This window comes from Eubalaena glacialis, chromosome 5 (assembly GCF_028564815.1).
Source record: "Eubalaena glacialis isolate mEubGla1 chromosome 5, mEubGla1.1.hap2.+ XY, whole genome shotgun sequence".
Lineage (NCBI taxonomy): Eukaryota > Metazoa > Chordata > Mammalia > Artiodactyla > Balaenidae > Eubalaena > Eubalaena glacialis.
In genome coordinates, this window is record NC_083720.1 from 100482993 (window position 1) to 100495490 (window position 12498).

Consider the following 12498-nt stretch of genomic DNA (forward strand, 5'->3'; position numbering starts at 1 on the left):
TAAGGACTATAACAGAAGCATATAGTACACAGTTCATATAGACACATCCCAAGCAGTTACAAAGTATATTAAAAGCGAGGCTGCAATTTTAAAAGAATAAGATAAATTATACCCACAAACTGCCAATCTTTCCTGAAACGTTGCAATCTGAAACCCTGTTGTAGGAAGCAGAAGATTCCAGGAGACATTCTACAAATGAAGGACTCTAAACCCTGTGGTTGGATAAGGAATTCTGTAAGGAAGGTATCCTCACCCAAGGAGAGCAGGTTCCTATACTTCTCTAACATCACATCCCTGTACAATTCCCATTGATCTTGGTCCAGGCATTCTCACTCCTCTTGAGAGAAATCTATGGCCACATCCTGGAATGTCAGCAGTCCCTGAAATTAAAAGTACACATGCCATGTGGCCACGGGAAGAGTTCATAATGTGACCCAAGAAGAAAACAGCAAGCTAAGAGAACTGGTTTTAATTTAGAAGAGTGTCTTTAATTATCCATATATATATATATATATATATATATATTTTACAAAGTAACTTTCTCTACCTTATTTCTAACTACAAGAAAAGAGTATGGCATGTGATCCACAAAACCAGTATAGAGACTACACTTTTCTGGAAAAGAAATGATGAAATGATGGTTTCAACACAGGCATATGCATTTTTGAGTATTTTATTTATATCAAGCTGGATAAAATGTGTGTATTTCTCAGACAGAAAAGACATGTCGAGGTAGGAATGTACCTTTCAACTATTCATGGGTACACAAGTACACTGGGGAGATTGTAAAAGTGCAGATTGTGATTCAGTAGGTCTGGTGGGTCTGAGTTCTATTTTTTTAACAAGCTCATTTTTAACTAGTGATGCCACAGTCTCTGATTCATTAACCACAATTGTGAATAGCAGAGACATAATTAGAAAGGTAAAAATTCATATTTAACTTTGAACTTAAAGTGTTTTGTGGATTTTACACCTTTAATAGAATAGTAAGCACAGCAGCAACAATCATTTGTGAATATTTACTATAGACTGTGTATCTTTCTAACTTTCTTGTGTAGGATTCCAGGGAAAAGGCCTGGGCTGCGGTCGCAGTGGGCGGGGCCCCCAGGCCGGGCCGCCCCTCCAGGACCCCCGACGGGGCCCTGGGCTCCTGGCGGCTCCTCCCCCGGCGCCCCCCTCCCTCCCAGAAGGCCTGGGGGCAGAGCGGTCCCACCCCCTCGCCCAGAACGGAGCCCGCGTTTCTGCAGAGCTGGAACTCCCAGCTCGGGGTCTCTTCCCTCCGCCGTCACTGAAGTGCCCCGGAGCCCGAGGGGAGGGCGGCCTCACTGAGGCTGCCGGCTCTGGAGGGGCCCCGGCGGCCGAAGCCGCGACAGTCCTGGGGACCGCGGGCCGGGTAAGTGGGCGCCGACCCTCCGCCTGGTCCGGTGCCCGGGCGGCAGCGCAAGACCAGCTTCTGAGGGTCAGGGGTTCGCTGCCACCCGCCGCTGCTGTGCAGAAAGAGCGGCCCCCAGCGTCTGGTCCCGGGGAACTTCGGTCCCTCCTCTCGCCTCTGCCCTCGGCCTTGCTCGCGGGGCCTGGTGGGCGTGGGGAGGGGGTCGGCCTGAGCGTCCTGAGGGGAAACGGGGCAAGGGAGGCGCAGGGTCCGGCTGGAGCATCAGCGCCCCTCCTCCTGACTGCGGGGAAAGCGGCTGAAAACTCTTCCCGGGGCTCGCAGGCCCCTTATTCAGCCGAGTCGCTCTGCGCTTCCTCCTCCCTGAGCTAAAGTACCGGGGGGAGGGGACAGGGCAGGGGACTGGCGCAGGTAACGGGGAACATCCAAAGGTGATTGTTAACTAAGGAAAACCAGCCATCCCAAGGTGAGGAATGGAGCGCTTTTCTTTGTATGGGAAGATGCAAGAGTCTGGGCTCACTGAAATCCTTCCTTTGATATGCACCTCAGCTCTCTGGGGCCAGCATTCTGTATTTGCATATCCTGAGTGCCTCAGGGCCCGCCGGCTCACATTGGAGGGCTGCAAGTGCTGATGACTGTGACTTCCTTTGTTTACTGATATGGCAAGAAATATTCCATTTCTCACAGGCTTGAGGGGCAGACAGTGAAAAAGAGTCTGAGACTCTCACTCAGCATGTACTTTGGTTTACATATAGATAATATTTATACTTAACTGTGCTAATAGAGGTTCTCAAGTCCAATCAACTTGTACTTCTGCCCTCTATGTATTAATTTCATTAATATCATAAGATAAATGCCTATAGAATTGACTTAATCCATTTAAATAGGATAATGATTTTTAAAGGAAACATAATAGAAATATAACAACAAAACCTTTACCACTAAAGGCTGGGTCTGGAACAACCTAAAGAAATGTTCCATTGTTAAAATATTGAAAGACGTATTCAATAGAAATATCAACAAAAATGACAAATAATAAGGGCAGCAGAATGTTGAAATGTTCTATCTTTATCATTAAAGTGGCAGAAAATCATTTATTAGTAGGCACTGGGGGCAGAAGATGCCTGATTTTACATCTTTGTCATATTTATGCCGTTGTTTCAACAAGTAACTTAAAGACAAAATGGAAAAACAAGGAGGTTTGTGCCTGAGATCATGTGGATGTGAAACCAGGGATGGCCACCTTGTGCCAGGTGAGTTAAGTTTACCTGGCCAGGTAGACCGCAGAGCTCCTGAGAAGCCAGGGTTGGAATTTTTCTGCTGGGTGCCCCTTAGGTTCTGTGACTTGATTGATTGTGAGTCATGTTTCGGGAAAGACCTGATCACAGGAAAAGGGTGGGAATAGAGTGATTTGGGGAGCAGCTAACAGCATTCATCACAGCTCATGGCCTGATTGAATTTTAAAGAAACAGGAAAACAAAGGCTTCTTATGGAATCAGAGAATGTGAGGGCTGGACAATCCCAGAAAATGAGAAACACCCATCCCATTTTCCAGATGAGAAAACAGAGGCCCAGCAAGGTGAAATCCCTCACCCAAGTTGCACCCGTCTCTCCTCCCCACTACATGCTTCATGAAAGCAGGACTCTTCCTGTCTTGATCACTGCTGAAGCCCAAAAAGGGCCAGGCATCTAGCAGCTGCTCCACAAATTTTGGTTGACTGTAGGAACAATGCTATTTCTTTCTTTCTCACTCTTATTCAGGATTGTGCCAAGAACTCACCAGGTTGCAATGTAATTCGATAAATGTAAATATTAATTGAGTTTTGTTGTGATGAGGACTTAGGCTTTGAAGGTAACAGACTTGGTTCAGATCTTGGTTCTGCCACTCAATAGCTGTTTGGCTTTGGGAAAATTACTAAACCTCTCTGAGCTTACTTCCTCCTTTGTAAAGTGGGGATAAAACTATCTGAGCCAGCAGAGCACCTGAATGAGAGATGTACACTAAATATTGGTCTTTCTCACTCTCCCATGCCATCTCTCTGTTCTTCCCAGAGAAGTTGTACAGAAGGATATAGTACTTTTTAAAAATAATTAATTAATTAATTAATTAATTAATTTTTGGCTGCGTTGGGTCTTCGTTGCTACGCGCGGGCTTTCTCTAGTTGCGGTGAGCCGGGGCTACTCTTTGTTGCAGTGCCCGGGCTTCTCATTGCGGTGGCTTCTCTTGCTGCGCTTGTTGTGGAGCACTGGCTGTAGACGCGCGGGCTTCAGTAGGTGGCATGCAGGCTCAGTAGTTGTGGTGCATGGGCTTAGCTGCTCTGCGGCCTGTGGGATCTTCCCGGACCAGGGCTCGAACCCATGTCCCCTGCCTTGGCAGGCAGATTCTTAACCACTGCGCCCCCAGGGAAGTCCGATATAGTACATTTTAAAAAGGGGTTTTAATTTATTTCAGATAGTATACATTTTTCTTGTAGAAAAGATTATTCCACTATAGAAACATAAACTCGCAAAACCACTATAAATGCAATATTCTATGGGTTAGATATCATCAGTCACATTTTATAAATAATTTGGCAAATGCCAAAGTACTAGCAACTGGGGAGTAAGAGGACTCAAATGTGGGGTGCCCCCCACCCCAATTTCAATAGCAGGGTGTGTTTTTCAAATCCATGTTTCACATGGTCTTTGTTTCTCATCCATCCTCTGTGTCTGCCTTTCTCAAGAAGGCTCAGATCCTCGGCGTTCACACCCTCCTGGCTGGCTGTGCCCCAGCTCCCGCCCTGGAACCTCTGCGTGCCTGGGTGTGCCTGCTCCCCCTGTGCATCACCAGCTTTGCCAGGGAGCTGCTGTATCGTGCACTGCTTGCTGTACCCAGAGTACCTGGACCCTTCTGGTACATGAAGTACACCCTCATCACCATGTGTGCACGCCCATCCCCTTATCTTATATCCTGCCTCTAGGCCAGGCTTGGGGGTGACTACAGTGTGCATTCAGCTGTGTGAGGTGCTGGGATCAAAGTGAAGTTCCCAACTTTTGAAGTTGCAGGCTTGAGGGGCACACAGTGATTTAAAGTCGGGTCACCTGACTTAAAGGGAGGGCTGATTGATTTAAAGCCAAGGCAGCTGACTTAAAGCCTGCGTCCCTCAGCTGCAGGACGAGACCAACTTTGGCGGTGCACGGGTTCGCTCCAAGCCAGCACTGCTGTTCAGGAAGAGCTTCCAGTAGCGCCTTAGTGCAGGGAGACTTGCTCCGTTGTCTTGCCCCTGCCCTCAGAGGGGGGCCACCTGCTCTTCTGGAGGAGAATCAGGGAGGGGGAAGTGCAGAGTCCCGGCTGGAGTTGCGGCACCCCTTGTCTGATGGCCGGGAAGAGCGGCGGGGCTGTGTGGTGTCCTGGGGCTGGACTCACCAGGTCGACTCCGCCTCTCAGCCTCCTAACCTCCCCCCACACACCCCACAAGAGTTTCCAATAATATGAAATTGAGCCTTAGGTTCTCGGTCTTCAAACTCATACCCAGGCTCCCAGGTCCCTTGATTCAGCCAATTCCTCTGTGCTTTTTCTTCTGTTAGGTACAGTCCCAGAGGGAGGGGCTGGGGGATGGGACTGGAGGGACCCCGGCAGCACTGGCCTCAGCTGACTAAAGAGATCCGGGGCCTGCTCTATCACACATGTGTGAGGACCCTTAAGGTGGAATCGAGGGGGCCAGTTAGAGGCACTCCTGGCTGCCTCAAGTGAGTATGGATCACCGTCGGGTGGGGAGCACGCTGACCCCTGAGAAGTACTGTTAGGAGGATGTGTTCCTCCCTCGGCTTCAAGGACGTGGGTGGGCTTCAGGGCTCCAGTTCCCCTCCAGGCCTCCAGGTCCGACAGCACCGCAGCGGCCTTGCAGACCTGGCTTCCTGTCCCGGAGCTTGCCAGGCTCCAGGAAGTATCCAGACTGCAGAGATGGTGCCTGAGCGCTCCAGCTTAAGACGTGCTGTCCCTGGGGACCCAACAGTGGAGGGAGGAAGGGTGAAGGGGGTAGGGGGGTTGGTAGGGAGGGGTGGCTGCCCTGGGAGACTTTGAGAGAGAAATATCGCCCCCCACACCCCCTGCCCCCTGCAACTGACCCATTGATGCCATAGGATCTCAGGGCCTTTTAGTCAGAGATGCCTCTGCTTCTTTACTCCTGTGTTCAAAACTATGCAAAACCAACTCTTCATCCTCTTGCTGCCTTGCCAGGACTTTTAAAGCACTGTTCTTTTGAAGCACTCTTTCCCTAAACTGCAGTTTGGAGCTGTCCCAGCTATTTAAAAGTGTTCCCCTTAAACTGAGACTAAATCCTACTCTTTTGGAAAAACGACCTTCACTTCAGAGGAGATCGTCTTTTCTGCACATTCCTTCCTTCTACTGCCCTCTTAAGAACCCCTGTGCTCAAAGAGCTTGGCGATTTATTTTGCTTGATGTCAAAAAGAAACCTTCCCCATGCACCCCCAAAAACTTTCCTGGAACATAGGTGTTTCAAAACCATGACAGTGTTTTGCAGTTAGTATACCCTGGGTAGACTGCCTAGCAATCCCCCCAAGAGCCAGAGGTGGGCAACACCTTTACTTATTTGATTGGATGCCCTTCAAGTTTAGGAAGGTCCCATTCTTAGGACCCAGCAGATAAGACAGAGCCCTGGATGGCTGTGGCTGTGAGTAGATAACTTCTGATGATTTTATTTCCCGTACTGAGCTGCTGCTTCTAGGTTAAATTCATTTTATTACCTGTCCATTTTTAAAGAAAGACTGACACAGTCACTGTCATAGGTCAGGAGTCTGAGCTCAGGGTTGGTCAAAGGTACTCACAGGGAGGAAGGTGGATAAAAATAGGTGGATAAAATAGGAGGGTTGGCAAGTACAGCCAGGACACCCGTGTTCATCGTGCATACTAATAAAGGCCAGAATCTCCTCATTTATCTCTGGTGGGAAGTTTTGATGGTTTCACAGGAAAAAACTCAAATCATATTCAAACTAGGGGATTTCCCCTGAGCATAAAAGGAAGTATCCATCCCTAGCAGGAGTCGCTGCAGAGGAATAAAGACGCAGATGTAGAGAACGGACTTGAGGACACAGGGAGGGGGAAGGGTAAGCTGGGATGAAGTGAGAGAGTGGCATGGACATATATACACTACCAAAGGTGAAATAGATGGCTAGTGGGAAGCAGCTGCATATAGCACAGGGAGATCAGCTCAGTGCTTTGTGACCACCTAGAGGGGTGGGATAAGGAGGGTGGGAGGGAGACGCAAGAGGGAGGGGATATGGGGATATATGTATACGAATAGCTGATTCACTTTGTTATACAGCAGAAGCTAACACAACATGGTAAAGCAATTATACTCCAATAAAGATGTTAACCACCACAACAACAACAACAACAAAACACCAAAAAAACTAAGTCAATCTAGCCAACGGAGACATTGTATGTGTTTACAGTTCAAGAAATCCAGAAGAGAATCCTTTATTCTGTATGCAACGAATGGTCCATTCGAAAAGAAAAAAACTTTCAAAAATGTTGTTTTTCCATTTATTGTTCAGAACATCATTTATATACCTCTGCATTTCTTACTATTCAAAGCCAAGTCACGTGAGTTACAGGGAAGCAGCTGATTGATTTAAAGTTGGGTCATGTGATTTAAAAACCAGTGGCAGCTGATTGATTTAAACCCCGGTCATATGACATGAGGAGGGGGTGCTAAAAACTGCTTTTTCATCTCTGGCTCAGAATATCATATTTATAACTTGGTTTTTCTTTTGATTTAGAAAACTTGAGATGTCTCTCCTTGGAATCATCAGGAGAAAAATACAGTATTTCAGGTTCATTCTTGAATCCAACTTCTCACGGTTAAGGTGTATTGACTAAAAGATCTTCCTTCTTCAAGAGATTCCAAACCTCTGTAAGTCACTTCATTGTAATTGGAGAAAAAAGAAGAATGAAATCAGGCCAGCAGCTGCGGGAGGCCAAGGCAGCCCCCAGGACTAGGGAAGGAGGAGGAGGAAGGGCTGAGAGTTGCCATTAGAGCAGACAACCTCCAGAGGGCGCTGAGGCACCGGCAGAGTCCACCAGCCACTCCCAGTTTGGCACTGCAGGGTCAGATTTGGGTTTGGAGATGGGGTTGCTGTAACCTCAAGGAGGTGAGCAGAGAGGAGGAGTTGATTACCGGTCTCCTCTGACTCTCTGGCCCAAATTGCCTGGCTTCAGAGGGGGGACAGAGTTTTGCTTTCAGCAACTGATGGGGCACTTCCAGGCTGGTCGGGTTGCCCAGTGGCCCGACAGCCTGACAGGCTGACTGCGGTGTGACCGCGCTTTGTTTCTCCAGAATCTGTAGATCAGGAGGTGCATGGTTGCGGGAGCCCATTCACCGCCACCACCAGCGCCCCCCCTCCCCCCCATGGGGGATGGCACCTTCCCTGGCTGTACCCTATGATCACCAGGTGCTTGAAATGAATGCAAGTTTTTTGACTTCAAGGAAAAGCTCACGTAACCGGTTCTGCCTCATAATGTGTGGGATTTACTATAATGGAAGGACATTATAAAGAACGGGTAGAAAACTCACCTGTTGGTCTCCATGTAGGAGTTTATTTTGCATGAATCCCTCCTACATGAGTAGATAGCAGAGGTTTATTTTTGTTCCTGTGTGTGTAGTTGTGGCAGAGGGTGTAGGTATGGTGATTTGAAGCCCTCAAAGAAATATTCTCAGAACTCTCAAGACTTCTCTTGATTAGAAACGAAAGAGACCTGGAAAAGGAGGAAAAGAAAGGGAGGAGGGAGAACGAATGACTGTTTCTCAGTAAATTCACCTTCCTGGTTGATTGTTCTGTCTTCTCATTTCTTTTAACTTCTATGTATGTCTAATGGAATAATGTAGAAAGGCTGATTTTTATGCTTTAAAAGATTTTACATCACAAAGAACCTAGAAGTGGCTAACAGAACTTATTCAAATCAATTTTAGATAGACACTTTGATATTAAATTTGTATACTAAAATGGGTTGATCCACATTTTCTCTTTCTTTTTGAGTGAATATTTGTAACTTTTTTTGTGGATAATAATTTATCCTAGATATACAAAACTGTGATAATGGGTACCATTTTTTACCACTTAAATGATTTCTTTTAAATGAATAGATTGTACACTTTAAATGCCAATGTTGTGTCTTACATGCTGTTTTTTAATTCCTTGATTTCCAAAACTTGTGTTTATTTAATTGATTTCTATCTGATAATCTGTGTCTCCCCTTTATTGTTTCTTGCTTTATATTTTATTGACCTATAGTTAATTTACATTATTATATTAGTCTCAGAGGTACAACATAGTGATTCATAAATGTTTAGGTTATTCTCCATTTATAGTTATTATAAAAGAGTGGCTATATTCCCCATGCTATACAGTACACCACTGCAGATTATTGATTTTATACATAGTGGATTATACCTCAAAATCTCCTACCACTATTTTGCTCCTCCACCCTATCTCTCCCTGCTGGTAACCACTAGTCTGTTCTTTAATCTGTGAGTCTGTTTTTTTGTTGTTGTTGTTGTGTTCAATTTTTTAGATGCCACGTGTAAGTGATAACATACCATGCTTGTTTTCTCTGCGGCTTATTTTACTAAGCATAATACCCTCCAAGTCCATCCATGTTCTTGCAAATGGCAAAATTTCATTTTTTGCTGAAGTCATCATAAAAAATCTTTTTCATCCACTAACCTATTGATGAACACTTAGTTTGACTCTATATCTTGGCTATGGCAAATAACACTGTTATGAACATTGGTATGCAGTTATTTTTTTGAAATAGTGTTTTGGTTTTCTTCTGATATACCCAAGAGTGAAATTGCTGGACATTATGGTAGTTCTATCTTTAGTTTTTTGTGGAACATCCATTCTGCTTTCCACAGTAGCTGCACTAATTCACATTCACATCAAGAGTGTACAAGAGTTTCCCTTTCTCCACATTCTCACTAACCTTTGTTATTTGTGATCTTTTTGATGACAGCCATTCTGACAAGACTGAGGTGATATATCTCATAGTTTTGATTTGCATTTTACTGCCGATTAGCTATGTTTAGCATCTTTGTGAGTTGTGGCTGTCTATCTGTATTTTTTCCTTGGAAAAATGTCTATTTAGGTCTTCTCATTTTTTTCAAAAAGATTTTGGGTGTTTTTTTGATATTGAGTTGTATGTGCTGTTTCTGTAGTTTAGATATTAACCCTTGCTTGGTCATCTTTTTGGTGTTAACCTCTTATCATGTGCAAATATTTTCTCTCCTTCAGCAGGTTGTCTTTTCATTTTGTCTTTGGTTTCCTTTGCTGTGTAAAATCTTTTAAGTTTAGTGAAGTCCCATTTGTTTATTTTTGCTTTTGTTTCATTTGCCTTAGTAGCCTGAACCTAAAACTGTTGCAATCATTTATGTTGAAGAATGTTCTATATTTTCCTCTAGGGGTTTTATGGTTTCTGGTCCTACATTTAGGGCTTTATTCAGTTTTGCATTTATTTTATATATGGTGTGCTAAAATAATCTAATTTTATTCTTTTCCATGTAGGTGACCAGTTTTCACAGTACCACTTATTGAAGAGACAGTTTTTTCTCCATATTGCCTGCTTTGTCATAAATCAATTAAATATAAGTGTGTGGGCTTATTTCTGAGATCTCTATTCTATTCCAGTGATCTTTGTGTCTGTGTTTGCTCCGGTACGATTCTCTTTGATTACTGTCGCTTTGCAGTATAGTCTGAAGTCAAGGTGCGTGATGCCTCCAGCTCTGTTCTTTCTCAAGATTGTTTAGCTATTTGGGGTCTTTGTGTTTCTATACACATTTTAAAATTACTTTTTCAAGTTCTGTGAAAATGCTTTGGTATTCTGAGAGGGATTGCATTAAATCTGTAGATTGTCTTTGGCAGTATGGTTATTTTAACAGTATTAATTCTTCCAGTCCATGCACATGCTATATTTTTCCATCTTTTCGTGTTGCCTTCGACTTCTTTCACCAATGGCTGATAGATTTCTGAGCACATGTCTTTTACCTGCTTAGGTGTGTTTATTCCTAGGTATCTTATTCTTTTTGATGTGATTGCATATGGTATAGTTTTCTTAATTTTTCTTTCTGACAGCTTTGGGTTTTGTTTTTTCTTCTTTTTCTAATTCCTTCAGGTGTAATGTTAGGTTGTTTATTTGATATTTTTCTTGTTTCCTAAGAATAAGCTTGTATCACTATAACTTCCCCCTGTGAACTGCGTTGGCTGTGTCCCATAGATTTTGGATCATTGTGTGTTCATTTTCATTTGTCTTGGGTATTTTTAGAATCCATCTTTAATTTCTTCAGTGTTCCTTTCTTCCCCTTTTATTCCCTTCATCTGTGATGTGAGGACTATCTTTAATATTATGTTTGGATTTCTTTCAGTTTTGTGTGTGTGTGTGTGTGTGTGTGTGTGTGTGTGTGTGTGTGTGATTATTTAAGTTGCTGAGCTCTTAATTTCACATGGACACTACCAACCCTGCACTGTTACTCTCCTCCCCCATAGTTACTGAATTTGACCTTATATTTTACATCTACTTGTTTTGTGTGTCCCTTAACTTCTTATTGTGAATATAGATGATTTTATTACTGTTTTCTTTCATCCTTCCTATTAGCTGTGTCCATGGTTGATTTACTACCTTTGTTGAATATTTGCCTTAACCAATGAGCTTTTTCCTTTAGTAAGTTTCCTTTCCTAATTTTTATGTTTCAGTCGTGACCTTTTCTTTTTCACTTAGAAAAGCCCCTTTAAGATTTCTCATAAAGCTGGTTTGGCGATGCTGAACTCTTTTAGTTTTGCTTCTCTGTAAAACTTTAGATCTCTCCATCAAATCTGAAGGAGAGCCTTGCTGGGTAGAGTATTTTTGGTTATAGGCTTTTCCCTTTCATGACTTTAAATATACCATGCCACTCCCTTCTGGCATGCAGAGTTTATCGTGAAAAGTCCGCTGATGACTTTATGCAAGTTCCCATGTTTGTAACTTGTCGTTTTCCCTTTGCTCCTTTTAATAGTGTCTTTTTATCTTTATTTTTTTGCTATTTTAATTACAATGAGTCTTGGTGTGGTCCTCTTTGGGTTGATCCTGTTTTGGCCTTACTGTGTTTACTGGACTTGGATGTCTGTTTTCTTTCCCAGGTTAGGGAAGTTTTCAGCTTTTATGTCTTCAGGTATGTTCTACACCCCTTTCTCTTTCCTTTTTCCTTCTGGGACCAGTATAATGCAAATGTTAGTACACTTGATGTTGTTCACAGGTCTGTTCAACTTTCCTCATTTCATTTTACTCTATTGTTTAACTGTTCATCTTCAGTGATGGCCAGTACTCTGTCCTTTAGTTTTCTGATCCATTCCTCTGTATCACTGAGTCTACCGTAGTTTCCTTTTAGTGTAATTTTCATTTCATTTATTGTACTAGTCATCTCTGTTTGGTTGTTCTTTAAGAGTTTAACTCTTTTAAAAAAAACTTCTAACTTCTTGCTCTGGTCGTCCATTCTTCTCCTGAGTTCTTTGATCACCTTTACAGTCCTTACCTTGAACTCCTTCTTGAATAGATTGGTTATCTCCACTTCACTTAGATCTTCTTCTGGGTTCTTATCTTGTTCCTTCATTTGGATCGTGTTTCTGTGTCACCTCATTTTGCTTAACTTGCTGTTTTTATTGCTATGTATGTATTAGGTTCGTTACATTTCCTGACCTTGGAGAAGTGGCCTTTTGTAGGAGAGGTCCTATGTGTCCCAGCAGCCCAGTGTCCCCTGGTCACTAGAACTATATGTTCTAGGTGTACCCCCTATGTGGGCTGCTTGGGCTCTTCTGTTGTGGTGGGCTGACTACTGTGGGTGGTCTGGTAGGCTTGGCTGCCCCCAGACTGCTTGTTTGCCAGGCTCTGCCTTGTATGGAGGCTGTCTGTGCTGCTTGGTGAGACTAAATCATAAGGCAGCTGGCTGCACAACTCTGGGGGACACCAAATCTAGTGCTGATTCACTTATGGGTAGAATTGCAGTCCAGGTGATATCAGGGCTAGTGCCCAGTCACTGGTCCTGGGGCTATGCTGGCTACTGGGAGGAAGAGACAGGTCC